Raw genomic sequence first — 17,643 nt, forward strand, 5'->3', positions numbered from 1 at the left:
TAAAATGAAATTTAAAATCGTGAAATTTTTAAATATTTCAATTCGTTACTTACGTACAGACAAACACATGTTTATTCTTTTACACGTAAACGTTCGTTTCGTATTGTATTTTAAATTCAAAATAATAATGGATTCTTGTGTTGGATTTCTAAATTATTATTTGTAGAAAAAGAGTAATATGATATGAGATTTCTTGAATTTTTAAAAATTCAAGAATTCTTCCATTAATAATTCATCTGTTTAAATAATAATAGAGGAATTCAATCCATATTGTTTTAATAAATGTAAATATTAAAATGATTTTAGGTTTTACTGTGTTTATGTTGTGTATGCATGTAGTATACATTATGTATGTAGTAAAGTGTATACTATATGTAGCATAGTTTTTAATAGGATTCTTTATCAGTAAAAACAATAGGATGAAAGTTAGCTTTTATTTGAATTTCAAACTGGTTTAAGGGTTTAAGTAAGAATCAATGATAGATATTCAAGAGAATGTTTTCTTATTTGAGGATTAAGTTTAAAAGCATTATAATTATGTTTATTTTAGTATATATTCAAAATAGCCAAATATTTATAATAAACAGAATGTAGTAATAACAATGAATACATACAGTATTGATTTAACAGAAAAAAGTTGGATTATGAATATCTTTTTATCGTAAATAAACCTATACAATGAGATTAATTTTTAATTTATCTAAGAACTATTTCGATTTCTAAATGTATATCTTTATATTCACATATGTTTCCTTCTAGTTTTCATAATTTTGATGTTATTACATATTAAATCAGCATTTTATAAGATTTAAATCAAAAAGATTAAAAGTGTTAATTGAAAATTCTTAAAAATTTATTAAATGTTATGTCCTATCTTAGTCATTTGCTTTCAAATCTTATTTAATAGTTAGATATGATTTAACATTTATCACTGATTTTATAGAATTTAGTTTAATCAATCAATCAGTTAATCAATTATAGGAAAACGTTTAAAATTAAAATACTGCTTTTTCTGTTTTCAAATTATTTTTATTTTTATATTGAAATGAATGTTAATTTTTGTTTTTGAAGAAACAGCTGAACTTTTTAAATAGGTATTAGTCATTAAAATTTTTTTTATAGATTAAAATATCAACACTTAGTTCTGGCACAAACTTATTATTTATATATGTATTTATTTTTTGAAATAAATGAGGAGTTATTAAATGAGATCAAATAAATTTTATTTTCTTTGCGAATTAAGATTTAAATAAGCAATATTTGGCATTGTTTTAGCAGTTGTTTTTTTTAAATATTATTTTCAAGTCAGTGAATTATTCATTTATTTAAAACCTTTGCACATTTTCTTCAGTTGTTTTTAATATAAATGTAAATATGTGGTAGAACAAAAGTTTCCACTTCAATGTATATTATGTTACCTAATAGATTTCTGTTTTTATCTGATTTTGTCACATTAATTAAAAGCTTCTATTTATAGTTGTTATACATTATACATTAAGAAATTTTAAATATAAAATTTAAATTACTTCTTAATTAACTATAATTATCCATATTATATAAGCTTATCAAGAAAATCTAGTAAAATATATGTTCATTAAATTTGTGCTGTTATTTGTTATTTAGTGACATAATTTGTAACAAAATATAAGCATTAATAGACGAGAATATTGATTAAGTTTACCTTAAAATTTCTATTTTTATATATAATTTTATTAATTTCATTGCTATTTTTTGGATTCGATTAATGAATTCCACATTCTAACAGACATTCACACACACACACACACAATAATAATCCTAGATATGTTTGTAAAGACATGGACTTTGCTGCGTCTTTATTATTAAAATATCAAAAATGGTTAAAAGTGTTCAATGTTAAAGTTATACTATATGTACAATGTTAAATGTTCAAGTTATGTTATATGTTAAAGTTCACGATGATAAAATGAAGTAGAATTTTAAATATTTCACTAAGCTATGTAAATCAATAACATTTTAAGTCAAGGTATATTTGATATAATAACAGATACAAATAAGCTGTTTAAAATGAAAATAATCAATGAATATCTTTATTCAAACGTAAAAAAGTAAATTGTGTAGTGATTTCTAGTATAAAATATTTTTGTATATGCTATAATGTATATGGAATTGACTGAATTAATTTTTTAATTTATATCCTAATATAAAAAAAGTAAATATTTTTTAATGGTTATAATTATTACGTACTGATATCAGCATCTTAAATCAATGAAAACAGCTACATTAAGCTTATATATTTTTAAATATTTACAAATACCGAGTTTTTTTTTATTATAATTATTTAATAAAAAAGTAATCTGTTAGAAGTGATATATAAGGGAATTTGATAAGTTTATATACATATATAAATATATCAAATTCTTTGTTATTTCAGATAGATTGTATATAGGATATTTGCATTATGTAAAAAATAAATTATCTGGTATAAAAACAGTAAAATAATTTAGTGTGCCAGTTATCATATTTTTTTTCTGTTTAACTGTCTTTTGATACTTTATAAAAGCAGCTTTTAAAAAATAAAATTTTGTTAGTTTGTTAATTTTTTTATAATGAATATCAATAAACAAACTGTTTCATTTTGATGTGTAATACCNTTTTGTTTTTTTTTTATGACTGTTGGATAGTTTTCTTTTTATTTCCTCCCATAGACATTCAAAGGGAGTTAGATCTGGTGACTGAGCACACCAATTCAAAGTGATAATATTCTGAGATTTGTTTACTATTGTAGCAATATGTGTTGGTTCATTGTTGTGTTTGGAGACAGAAATTCTTGTCCTAACTTAGTGGCAGAAGTAAAGACATGTTTTATGTAATGTTTTAGTCTCATCAATAAACATGAGTTTTCCAATTCCATTTGCTGCTCATACATACAACAGCTTTACCAAATTAGCTCCCTTATTATTTATATATGTATTTATTTTTTGAAATAAATGAGGAGTTATTAAATGAGATCAAATAAATTTTATTTTCTTTGCGAATTAAGATTTAAATAAGCAATATTTGGCATTGTTTTAGCAGTTGTTTTTTTTAAATATTATTTTCAAGTCAGTGAATTATTCATTTATTTAAAACCTTTGCACATTTTCTTCAGTTGTTTTTAATATAAATGTAAATATGTGGTAGAACAAAAGTTTCCACTTCAATGTATATTATGTTACCTAATAGATTTCTGTTTTTATCTGATTTTGTCACATTAATTAAAAGCTTCTATTTATAGTTGTTATACATTATACATTAAGAAATTTTAAATATAAAATTTAAATTACTTCTTAATTAACTATAATTATCCATATTATATAAGCTTATCAAGAAAATCTAGTAAAATATATGTTCATTAAATTTGTGCTGTTATTTGTTATTTAGTGACATAATTTGTAACAAAATATAAGCATTAATAGACGAGAATATTGATTAAGTTTACCTTAAAATTTCTATTTTTATATATAATTTTATTAATTTCATTGCTATTTTTTGGATTCGATTAATGAATTCCACATTCTAACAGACATTCACACACACACACACACAATAATAATCCTAGATATGTTTGTAAAGACATGGACTTTGCTGCGTCTTTATTATTAAAATATCAAAAATGGTTAAAAGTGTTCAATGTTAAAGTTATACTATATGTACAATGTTAAATGTTCAAGTTATGTTATATGTTAAAGTTCACGATGATAAAATGAAGTAGAATTTTAAATATTTCACTAAGCTATGTAAATCAATAACATTTTAAGTCAAGGTATATTTGATATAATAACAGATACAAATAAGCTGTTTAAAATGAAAATAATCAATGAATATCTTTATTCAAACGTAAAAAAGTAAATTGTGTAGTGATTTCTAGTATAAAATATTTTTGTATATGCTATAATGTATATGGAATTGACTGAATTAATTTTTTAATTTATATCCTAATATAAAAAAAGTAAATATTTTTTAATGGTTATAATTATTACGTACTGATATCAGCATCTTAAATCAATGAAAACAGCTACATTAAGCTTATATATTTTTAAATATTTACAAATACCGAGTTTTTTTTTATTATAATTATTTAATAAAAAAGTAATCTGTTAGAAGTGATATATAAGGGAATTTGATAAGTTTATATACATATATAAATATATCAAATTCTTTGTTATTTCAGATAGATTGTATATAGGATATTTGCATTATGTAAAAAATAAATTATCTGGTATAAAAACAGTAAAATAATTTAGTGTGCCAGTTATCATATTTTTTTTCTGTTTAACTGTCTTTTGATACTTTATAAAAGCAGCTTTTAAAAAATAAAATTTTGTTAGTTTGTTAATTTTTTTATAATGAATATCAATAAACAAACTGTTTCATTTTGATGTGTAATACCTGAAGACTGTCTGTATCCGAATATAATTTATTGCATACTCTGTAATTGTATTTTTAACAATATTTATTCCAATATATTTTTACTAAATACTTTTGTTATGGGGTTTTGTAAATAGTTTATGAAAATATTAATTATCTTATGGTTTACTGTGGCATTTGATCATCATTTGTGAGGTTAATCAAAAAATACGCAGATTTTAATTGAATACAGTTGTGTTTACATTTGTGATAATGTATTACTCTCCCATCCAGTGCCGGCCCGAGTCAAGTTTTAGGATGGAGCAAAATCCTATTATGGCGCCGGGGGTGGAATCTTGCCCACGCACTCGACCCACACGCATCTCAACAGATAAGGTCATTCACATACTGGCCACACGCTTGCAATTAAAATATCGAAAAGTGAAAAAAATATTTTTTTCTTTAATTTTTTACCACTGAGGCGCCCCCTAGGACTTAGCGCCTGGAGCGGCTGCTCCGTTTGCCCTATGGTAGGGCCGGCTCTGCTCCCATCTTTTTATAGAATACAGTAGGGAAAGTATGGTGGTCAATTAAATTTTGACTTTCTAGTTTCTCTTTGTATATCAATGTTTTGACACTCTATAAGCTCAAAAATATTAAAACAACTGCTTACAAAATTTGGTTCATGTAATCTTGAGAAACATCAGGGTTATTTCAATATATGACCATTGATGATATTAAATTTTGATGGTTAAAAGTCAAGAGGGTTGGGAGATAGGGGAGAGGCTGCATTGTATATCAAGTGGAGTCAGAATTAATGAGAACTTTATTATTGGCATTTACAGTTTTTTTAAAAACTCACACCTACCCTGAAATATAAGATTATATATATTACACAGTCAACAAAAAAATTATTGGCATGCCATGAATTTTTCACTTTTAATATCAATAGATGAAACAAAAGTATTGTTTAAAATGTTCTAAAACATATATTACAAATCATATTCTATGTTTATATACATTTATTTCTATTTTAAAATAAATAAAATTTAAAAATATCACAAAACAAAATACCATTGAGAACTATGCAAAAGAAATTGTTGGCTAAGGATTGGATTATTGTTAAACTTTGTCATATAAACATAGAATTTTGTCACAATGAAACTTCTAGTACTTCAATAGTGGTCCTTTTGGTTTAATAATTGCTTTATATGACAAGGCATACTTTGTAACTAGTTTTTCACAGAATTTAGGGTCAATTTTATTTCTTGCCAATTGTATCATCTATTTCAATTTATTTTTATTTTTTGGATATCTGTTGGATAGTTTTCTTTTTATTCCCTCCCACAGACATTCAATGGGAGTTAGATCTGGTGACTGAGCACACCAATCCAAAGTGATAATATTCTGAGATTTGTTTACTATTGTAGCAATATGTGTTGGGTCATTGTTATGTTTGGAGACAGAAATTCTTGTCCTAACTTAGTGGCAGAAGTAAAGATATGTTTTATGTAATGTTTTAGTCTCATCAATAAACATGAGTTTTCCAATTCCTTTTGCTGCTCATACATCTAACAGCTTTACCAAATTAGCTCCATGCTTTACAGTTGATCTAATACACATTTGATTAAATGCTCTTCTCTATGTAATGTTATGATGTAATGTACCAAATCAGTATTTGGTATAAAGTGCAATTAATTTTTCATCTGTTTTTCTCCAAACTTTTTTAGCTCCATTGGGTTCATACCTATTGAACTTACATTTGTCATGCCAAATAACATAATTCCAAAATGAAATTGGACTCATAATTACTTTTTAATCCACCCAAGTTATTTTTTGTTTTGTTTGCTTCTAAGCAACTTTATGATAACCAGATTCATGCAATCTGAACAATCTGAGGTGAACACTGACATTATCTACTATTTCCAATTTGGCTATTTTAACTACTTACAGAAACATCATTTCCCAATTTCTTGAATGTTCTGTTTTTTAATGAATTTGTTCCTCCTCTTGTTTTATTTTCTACTTTCCTAGTGGATTTAAACTTGTTAACAATATCTCTGACTGAAAACTTTGGGACATTCCAAGATTTTCACCAATTTTACCCAAGAATGTACTACGTCATTGGACCAGTTATGTTTTTGCAGCCATGTCTCTGACATGGCTCCAAAAAATTGTAAATTACCTTTCAACAATCTTTCTTCTTTCATTGTTCTTACAAATAATTGCACTGTTCCATTTTTACAGGAGATAAAAATGAAGAAATCTATATTGTGCCAATAATTGTTTTGAATAATTTTCAGCAGTATTTTTCAAAGATTGTATTTATTTAAAAATAGAAATAAATGCATATAAATGTAGAATATGGTTTGTAGTATATAATGTGTGTTTTAGAGCAGTACTTTTTATTCGTTTTATCTGTTAAAAGTGAAAAATTTGTGGCATGTCAATAATCTTTTGACGACTGTATTTACGATACTTGCGTATAATTTATTGCTTAATATTTTTCAGAATTAAGCAATACTGTAATTGTTCTATTTATAATAATCTGTATATCATTATTCTTATATACCTAACTTTTTAGAAAGTTTTAATTGATCTAGTGTTAGATTGAAAATGGAATATTGATTTCTGTATATTAAACAGTTTCCTTATTTCTTGTGTTTGACAAAAGTATGATTGTAATATATTTGTTAGTGATTATTTAGAAGGAAAAAAAAAAAATACAATACAGCATCTATCATGTATGCTTGATCAGTTAGGAATATTTATATTTTGTAATTTACCAATAAATTTTGTTTAATTTTCTAATCAAAAACTATGTTTTTGCAAGTAAATCATTCTCAAAGGTCAGCTTCTTAGAAATAACTTCAGTATAAAGGTAGAAACTGTTTAACTATGATTATACATTATTAAATGTTTTTAGTATATTACTGAACATGTATTATGTTTAGTAATATACCATGTATTATAATTAAATAGAATTTTATTCTGTTCAGTTTGATGTTTAATTATTCTAAGTATGTGCCAGTAATTTTGAATTTCATCAGAGAATGACAGACTAACTTTGAACGATTGACTTGTTTTTTTTTAAATTGTGATATAATTTATTTATCATCGATTAATAATAATTAAAAAGCAGTTTGTATTGAAAATACAGGAATTGAATACTTTGATTTATTAGAATACATTCTTAAATGAAAATATGCATTTTAGTCAGTGTGTTCACTGAATCTATGAAATTAGTTACTAAATTAAGTTTTAGTGTTTTTTTTTATTTAAATTAACATTTATAATTAATTTTATTATTTATAACAATAATCTTGATTCAAATTTAGAAGTTAGGAATGCTTATAACAAGAATTGCTTTCCAATAATAATTAATTAGATGTAAATCAATAATATACAGTAAGAAACTAATTATTTGTTGATATAAGCCTAACTAGGTAAATAATTTATTGATCTCATTAGTCTATTTTCGTGTTCTTATATAAATTCTTATTTACCACATTTGCAGAGCATTACTCATTATTTAGGCAATATAAAATTTATACAGTGTATTGAAATAAGTAGAGAGAATATATATAAGGACAGGTATTAAGATTTCTAGATTTTTTATTACTGTAAAATAGTGATATCAAAATTGTGGTCTATGGCCAGATCTTGCTGTTTCATAGTTTACTTGGCTGCACATATATAATTAAAACATCAATCATAATTTAAACAACAAAAAATTATATAATTAAGTACTTAACTTGCTCTTGGTTATGCCAAGTCAAATAAAGGAAAGTTTTATATATTTTTACAGATAGCAGTGATTGGATAAGACAAATGTTCTATGAAAAATATTTGAAATGTTTAAAAATACCATGGCTTGCCTACCTACAACTTAATGACTTAAGTATAATTTGGCCAGCCAGTTAGAAAATTTGGCTACCACTTTTCTAAAGTATTATCATTAAAATAACTTTATTTTTTGATAGAATAAAACTTTTCCTTTACTTTAAAATAGTATTCATCAATAATTGAACTAAAAGTTGCAGTTTCGTTATTCTTTTATAAAGAAAATATATAAAATTTTAATTATATATGACTATACATTATGATTATATGTGATTTCAAGATTTCATATATATATTGCTGTGTTATAATTTTTAGCACTATCTGATAAGAAATACTTTTTATATCTATTTTTTATATTAAAAAAGTTGTTAGTTTTGCTATGGGCATTCACTACATATAAAATTTAATATGCAGAAAACATTATTTTATTGCACCGCTCAGGTGAAACATATGTTAACTGACTACTGCCTTCGTGTTGCTGATTATGGATTAATTTGTAGGTAACCTATTGCAAGAATAGAATCATTTACAAAAATGGCTGCCAAAATATGCACATTGAATTTTCATTTTTGAAAGTTATAAAGATTTTAAAATTCATTGTTATTTTTGGAAGAAAATTTGCTGTTTTTTTATTATATACTGTATATTGGTATAAAGATAAGACCATAAATATGTTTCAAAAAAATCCATATTTAAATAGTGTTTTTTCTTGATTCTAAGATTTTTTTAAATTCACTTTTACTTGTCTGAAAATAGAAATACCTCTTACAATTAATTGATGGTGTCTTAAATTCACAGTTCAAACAGCAATCACAGTCATTAATCAGTAGTAACCTTATATACACCACTCAGAGGAATCTCTTTTTCACTTCTGTCTCCTCACCCTCTTCCTTCCCGTCCCTTCTTCCACCGGCTAAACAATTTGTATGGCCGTTGTCTTTCGTTAAAATAAAATAAAAAATTAGCAGTCATCATAAGTAGATTACATGATGCATTACACACCAATAATAGATGTAACAATGTACTATTGTAGCTAAAAACAACAGTTTCAGTTCAAATGAACTTTTTTGCTAATGAGAGTTTATGATACAGGATTAAAAGTAATTACATATGCAGAACAGCTTGGAACTGAAACTGCAAATGTTACTTATTTCATGGCATTTATGTAATAATTTTTCACTTGTTACTCAACAAAACAATAAAATTAATTATTTAAAATGTTTTTTCCTCTTAAAATATTTTACAATTTCGAAATTGTTGTGTATCTTGTTATGGTAAATGAAATAAATGCTAGAATAAGTACCTGTAAATAAGTAATAATGTAGAATATACAAGAATTAAAATGATTTTATATAATAGAAAGGAATTGATCAAACATAGGTGACTATGTTTGATCAAAAGGAATTGATCAAACATAGGTGTGAGTGTAGGTTATTGCATAACCTACACTCACACCTATGGCTCCATAGGTGTGAGTTTATAACTGTAGTTTAAAATTGGCATATAACCTGCTCTATTGCATAACCTACACTCCTTCAATACCTGACAATACCTGAAGATACTTTGTGAACTAGTTCTGTTCATAGTGAAATCTTTTACAAATATTAGAATATTCACAAAAATGGATTTGTACACACAAAAATATTGTACACAGTGTGATATTCAAAAAGTAATATGTAAAAATAATAAACTGATTTTAAAATAAAAAAACCTGTATTTTAAATTGATTTCTTAAATATAAAAAATAATTTCAAAAATCTTTATTCCTTTCACAATTGATTTCTGTAAAGTTAAGAAAGACGATATGAATAGCATTTATGAAAATGTTTAGAGATTTCATTCAGTATGAATGTAATTCAAAAGTCTAATGACAGTGACATTGACCTAATTGTAAAGTCATATTCTGATTGAACTGAATGTTTAACGGGTCCTTGATAGTTTATATAAAATCAAAGTTACATGTTCTGCATTTTTGTGCATATAATCTACAGAAAATTAGTGGAGTGAAAGTAAGATATTTTGAATGTCCACTGTTTACCTACACTATGGCTCCATAGGTGTGAGTTTATAACTGTAGTTTAAAATTGGCATATAACCTGCTCTATTGCATAACCTACACTCCTTCAAATGGTCTTTTAAAAACAAATACTCACAGGTTATTATTTGTGAAATATGGTACTTAGCCAAAACTATATAAATATATACAGTAGGAGCTTTTCTGTTTTTAGTGAACTTTTTTCTTAATGTATATTTTAAATATGTTATGGTTGATGTGTTAAAACAATGAATAGTATAATTGTTATTTTTAATCAGTTTTTATTTATAAATAATATAACATATTGTACAGCAAACAAACTTTTCATGCTTACCTGTGTGTGTGATTTCATATAAATATATTGGCACTTAATTGACTTTGAATTCATTCATTTTAATCCTTTAAAATAATAATAATTTGAACTTAGTTCTTCATTTTTGTTTTAGATCCTGTAAAAACTGTTGTATGTTAAGATACTACATATCATTATTAATGTTATATTATTGTTTATAGTTTCTTATTTAATTTATTTTGTAAAGCTATATTTACTTATAAGTTTTTATTTTTTGTAGTATTTTCCAACTTTATGGTTTATTTTTGGAGCTTCTTTTGAAATTCTAAGAATTGGAATGGTTCTGTAAATATAACTGTTTATATCATGTAGTCAAGAATTATAAAATAAGGATTGTATCAGTTATAGTTTTTATACACATGTTTTCAAATTAAGTTAGTCAGTTTTAATATCAAAAAGTTTAGAAAAAAAGTTCGTCTTTTCTTAATGGAGTTTATTTTCCTCAATCATTAAGAAAAAAAGCTATTACTATCCTTTTATAATGTATATAACACGACTGTGGCATCTTTAGACCAAACCCTTAACTGACTCCAACCATAGAATGACCACCTACCTCTAAATAATTTAAAATATACTTTGATTATATTATCCAAGAATGGTTTTATCCTACTAAGTGAAACATTGAGCTACTTTTAAGAGTTTTTAAGTGAATTATCAGGCATTCCTATTAAAACTGAAAGTACTTATCTTTTTTCAGAGGTTTTCATTATCATCATTATCATTTTCATCTTCAACCACACATTGACACACAAAATGTTTTTCTGTCTGTGGTTATATTCAAAAATGTTAGATTTAACCTGAGTTTTCTTAGCTATTTTGTATGGGTCTTTTGACAATAAAAATTTATGAAAAGAAAATCAACAGTTAACAATATGCAAAGAAAGATCATATCATCATAAGATCTTGCATTACAGTTGGCTCCTACAAGAGAGGTTAATGCTCCTATTAGGAGTTTAATGTAAAGTACACAATGAAAAAAACAAGAGTTGGAGTTGGTCCATTTTTACAAACTAATTCCTTTAGCAAGGAATTTGCTTCTGATTAAGTCCACTTCCCTGATATATAAACCTGTATCTTGAATTTGTAAACATTAATAAAATTGGTATTTTATTAGATATTTAAAAAATAAATCTTAGAATGGTTAAATTTGGCATTTTAATTTTCATTACTGAATAGAATTTTATATTATTCAAAATGAATAATCAAACTGAAAAATTTATAATTCTAAAATGAGCCTTTGAGTCCAGCAACTAATTTTATTCCAGCTAATGTTTTTGGCTGTCTATTGGCCATCCTCAAGCAGCTTTAGAACAAACATAAAATTCTACACTAATGGAATTGAACTACAGAACATTAAAAACTTTCCAATTGATGGCATTGAATTATTGTTTGAGTTAATGAATTTTAAATGTTTGAATCATTCTAAAACTGCCTAAAGGTGACTAGTAAAGAAGGCTGTAAATGTTAGCACGAAATAAAATAAGTTGCTGGACTCAAAGACTCATTGTATTGTTGTTAATTTATCTAGTTGGTGTCCAGTGAGTTTAAAAATAAATTTTTCATTTATTACACTTTACTTTGCTTATTTTCTATTATTAATGTGATAAATTCTAGCTTAATATTTAATAGGTATTTTTTAGTTTTTGTTACAAGCTGTTGATGAGTAATGACTGTTTTTATGTAATTTTTACAAGTTAAAAAGTTCTTTTTAATCATTTACTGTAACCTCAAACAACAATTTTACTTCAAGTAAGTGATTGATTGAATTTAGCAGATTTTGACATCAGTAATTTTTACAGTCATTAATGATTTATGTTCTGCAAGGCTAAGTAAGATAAGATGATAGTGATAGCAAGACTTTCTGAATTTCCGATGAGAAAATGAAGGTTATTTGTTCAAGTATAATTCTAATTTATTTCTATTTTGATCTTATTACATGCATTTTGAAAGATATTGGTGTATTCATTTGTTGATATACATAATTTATATCAACAATTGTCTCAGACATTCAGAAGTACATTTGGTAGTCTAAAGAAAACTTTTTCTTTAGTAACTTACTAAATGTATACTGAATGACTGAGACAACTGCTGATTCTGAATCATGTTTTTCAATGAAAGAAATAAAAGTACATGTTGCAAGGACGATGTCAAATCTACAGAACAGATACGTAAGTCTAAAATTTCTCATGTAATTAACATTGAAATATTTCTCATAGTTGATCAGATATCCCCATACTTTTGTTAATAATGACATTTGAAGCAGTTTTAGAATGTTGATTATTGAAGGTGATATGGACTGGCGATCAGATAATAAAAACTCATAATACAATGTTTCATAAATTTTTAAATAAACTCAATTCGGTATCATTAACATTTACAGTGCAGAGGTACAGAATGTGTCCAGTTGTGCAGTTGGGAAAATAAAACAATCTTGGAAATTTGCAGTAGAAAAATTATTATTATGGCAGCAGCTACAAAAAATGTAATGTTTTGGCTAAGCCTGGGGAAATCATTAAAATGTGGGGATCGTGTGTTTTAATTAAAACGATATTGATACATTTTTTACTTTGTTTCTAAGCAGTCAGTCATGTATTATATTGCTGCCTACCTACATGGTTATGCACTTGTAAGAAGTTATGGTCTTGTTATGGAACCATGGTTTCAAAACTGTGGTTCTGTAAGTATCCTTTATCGATAACCACCTGATATCTAGCTTGAAAAATGTTTGTAACTATTACTGATTTTTCACGCTAGATATTGGGCAGTATCAATTAAAGATATTAATTAGGTATGACAAGTGTGTGTAACCTGATATTCATTTTTTATGGAGATAGTGCATTTTAATTTAAAAAATATTTACAATAATTTATCAATTTAGTATTGTGTTGCAAATTATAGAGTAGGCCTATTTATTTGTATAATTTAATTTGAATTTTTCCAAACTACTTAGTAATAATTATTAATATATTTGTAAAATTGTATTGTGTGCAATAATTTTCAGGAAAATTGTGTATGTTTGGGGGAAATTTTGTGTCCTGGAAATACTCTGCACCCATTACAATGTACTTTTTTTCTTTAGATTAGACTTACTTATTGAGCATAACTTAATGACTTCTAAATTAGGCAATAAAACACTTAATTTTATTTGCAATCTATTTATTGAAGTGAATTAAACTTATGATTTAAAACAAAATTTTTTAAATGCCATATTGACTGGCTCCACGAGTTTGGCATTATCATTTGATTATGTTAAATGAAAATTGTTTATTTTAATAGTTTTTATATATACAGTGGTACCTCAGGTTACGAACGCCCCAGCATACGAAATTTTCAGGATACGACATGAAATTCGAACATATTTTTGCTCCACGATACGAACAAAAACTCACCATACGACGTTACATTAGTTAGCATTTTTCATTTGTTTTTCTTACTACAGTTACTTTTTTTAATGTATTACTTGGCTTTAATTTGAGTATGTTTTTCGCGTTGGAACGAATTATTTGGTTTTACATGTAATCGTATGGGAAAAGATGATCCACCTTACGACATTTTCATGATACGATCTCAGTTTCGAAATGGATTAATTTCGTATCCTGAGGTACCACTGTAAACTATAGTTTTGAAATGCTTGTTTCTTATATTTATTTATTTTTTACTGAAAAATATTAAATTAATAGAGTACTAGATGAAAAACTTTAAATTTTCTATTATGTTGCATAAATTAGTTTTACATATTTGTCAAGATGCATTTAATATATACTCCTCTTCAGTGTATAAGTAAATATGTGTGTATTTCAATTAAAAAAAAAGTTAAATTAGGTCAACCACAATTTTCTATGACCTAATTTATGATTAATTTTACACATGACTAATGTATGAAGAGAGCAAGCAATATCAACATTAGAGATCAAAACAAAGAGCATTTATGTATTGATAGATTATATATATATATAAAAGAATAAAGGATATTTTTCCTGTTTATTAATTAATTTTTGTATTTTCAATAAAATAACTATATAATTTTCTTTTTAAATTATGTGGCAATCTTATTAAAATTTATGAATTATGAAGTGAGTTATTGTAAAATTTTTTTGTTGAGGCTGGTAATGTTTGTTTCTATATATAAATCTATCAAACTAGTTCTTCCTGCTTTTTTATTAACTACAGTAGTTAATGTTGAGTTTATGATATGAAATTAAATATTTCTATTACCCTTCCGAAACTAAAGGGCTAGTTTTAACTGATAATTAATTAGCATAATTTTGTACTAGAAGTGTTAATTTTGCAAGTTATTAGGCATTATGAAGTTTCTTCTGTTGTAATAGATTGATTTAATGCATTTAAGACATTAATTGAAAACACTACTATAATTAATTTTAAAACATTACTTGCACTCTAGTTATATGGTATGAACTAATGTTAAATCAGCAGCTGTTGTTAGCATAGATTATTATTTTTTTTTAATCAAAATACTATCATATCTATTATTATATACAGAAAGAGTGATACACTGGGATTGTTTTTCATAGTTAATTAATTTTAAACAAAAGACAAATGGTACAATCTGTCTGAATCACCTGGACGATCAGGAAGATATCTATATGATGACGAATTTAGATAATCTATATCTGTCAAAAGAATAATGCTTGGAGTTATAACGCTTCTTGTTTTGACCTAATTGGTTTGAAGATATGGACTTCTTCCTGAGATTAAAATGTGGACTATGAGCTGATCTTACTTGATTAATTGAACATTATAATTGGATTCTTATTGGGCTACTTGAGGCTAATTAATTAATCATGTAGTCAGTTTACTTAACTTTAAGAATATCCTAGATGACTGGAGCATTTAAATAAAATATCTACTTTAAGAATATTTGCATAGATCTTTAAAACAAATTGTAGCCCTACCCCAGAGTGACAAATAGAATATCTTCTAACTCAATTACCAGTACTAATGACAACCCTTAAAGAACATTTATATCTGGTAACAAAATGTTTAATTAATAAAACATTCAACGAATGCTTTCAACCTTACCTAAGGTCTGCTTACGGTTAGAGAATAATCAAATTCCAAAATCAGAATGCTTAGAATAGAACGTTTTTAAAACATTAAATTAAAAACGTTTGTAAACCATGAAACCCAATTGTGAACAATTGTGGAACCCAGTTTTACAATTGGAAACCCTAAGAAAGAAGATGGATCTCTAGTAATAATGGTTATTGAAATTCCTACCATAGGTAGGGATTGTTCTTAAAACTGGGGGAAGTGATGAATTTAAGTAATTTGGACCTTTTAATCATATCTTCAGCTACAGGAACTATATATTAGTGGCAAGAAAAGTGCAAATGATACCCACATGTTTGTTAAGTATTCTAATGTATAATCTGATAATATACTTATAACTAATTGTACAGTATATAACACATGATTGCCTAAATATGAAGAGAAACATTTCTACTGCCTTTTACATATTATTGAAATGATGTAACCAGATGAATGAATGATGCTGTATTATAAAGTATGGACCTATGGGGTACTTTTTTGTAGCATTGTCATGGTAACAATGCTCCTCTGAGCCTGTCTTTGTTGCTGAGATAGTCTAAATAGGAAGTTGGTAAATTCATTATGGATACCAGTAAGTTAAAGATAGGACCATCTTTGGTCACAAACCAGTTAAAAACTTGGTGTGATAATGCAATCCATCTGTAAACATAAATCTTCCAAAGTGCACATTTACTTATACTATTATTAAATCATTGCCTAAAAACGTGACAGTCAAGTAACAGAGCTGAATTCTATCTCTACAAATATTCTCATAGAAATGGATTTTTTTCAGTCATATATATCATATAAGTCTTTTAGATATTACAGTTCATTATAAAATGATGTCAATCTTGAGAAATTTTACATCTGGATAAAAAAGAAGGAAAGTTTATTTTTTAGTGGAAAGAAATGGAACAGGAGGATACACTCTTAGTGCTTTGAGCATTTCCAAATTACAATGTAATTTTTAATAATTTAATAGATTTAAGTAACATTGTACCTTAGATCATTGGATATTTTTATTCAAATACCTTTTGATGGGTGCTCTCTATGGAAAGATATTTATAAGATTACATGCCATGATCAAAGGGGTAATAGACTTCACAAATCCTAAAATGGTTTATCAAATATCAAGAATTCTAAAAGAACATCGACTAAACATTATGATTAGTGATGTAGAAATGTGGAGGGGATGATTGGAATGACCCCATCACAGGTGCCAAACTATGCAACAATAGTCACAAGTTAAGTACACTACTAAATGAGAAGGGATATGCATTATCAAGTTCTATGTATCAAATTAAAATCTTTTAGCTGCTCTTGTGGGGAGATCTGTGCTTATTGACAGTTTCTATTGTAGATACAAATAAATAAATAAAAATATTTTATTTAAAATATAGTAAACTTTGATGTTGTTCATGCATGAAACTGATGTGAAATAGCATGTGTTGTAAACTGAAGTATCTGGCATAATAAGAATAATAGTAATGAGGTATTCATGTGTTTGAGTGTTTGAAAGTCGTAATTTGGTATAAAAATGTTTATCATGCAAAATTATACCGTTTTTAGTAATTCATAGATACTGAACAGTTTTTCATTATTTATAGGAAAGATCAATCAAAAGTATTAATGAGGCTTTACAGGGATGATGCTTTTTAGAAGGTTCATTATATAGGATTGAATGTTTTAAAAAAATGTTTAAATTATTTTAAAGTTGAACTGTTAAACAAGAATAGAATAATTTATGGAGTAAAGTTTGGAAACTTACATAAATTCAAGTGTTTAGAGCTCATAATCTTAAATGTTTTTGAATCATAATTAAATTACATGCTCTTGAATATCTAATTATATTTATTAGACTAATAGAATAGTTATTGTTTCTAAATAAAAAAGAAAGACTATTATGAAATTCAAAGATGACAATTTATTAACCTTTTATTAATGATGATAACTTCACTATGAAGAAAACTGCTGTTTATTCAGAAAGATTAATATT

General features: G+C 25.8%; 1 protein-coding gene across 1 annotated transcript in view; it reads left to right on the plus strand.

Annotated features, from left to right (window-relative positions):
• LOC111618195 (N-alpha-acetyltransferase 15, NatA auxiliary subunit-like) overlaps window positions 1-17,643 on the plus strand; it is a 59,945-nt gene that overhangs the window by 262 nt on the left and 42,040 nt on the right. The window lies entirely within an intron of this gene.

This window comes from Centruroides sculpturatus, unplaced genomic scaffold (assembly GCF_000671375.1).
Source record: "Centruroides sculpturatus isolate CEXI.00-Female unplaced genomic scaffold, Cexi_2.0 scaffold257, whole genome shotgun sequence".
NCBI classification, from domain to species: Eukaryota; Metazoa; Arthropoda; class Arachnida; order Scorpiones; family Buthidae; genus Centruroides; species Centruroides sculpturatus.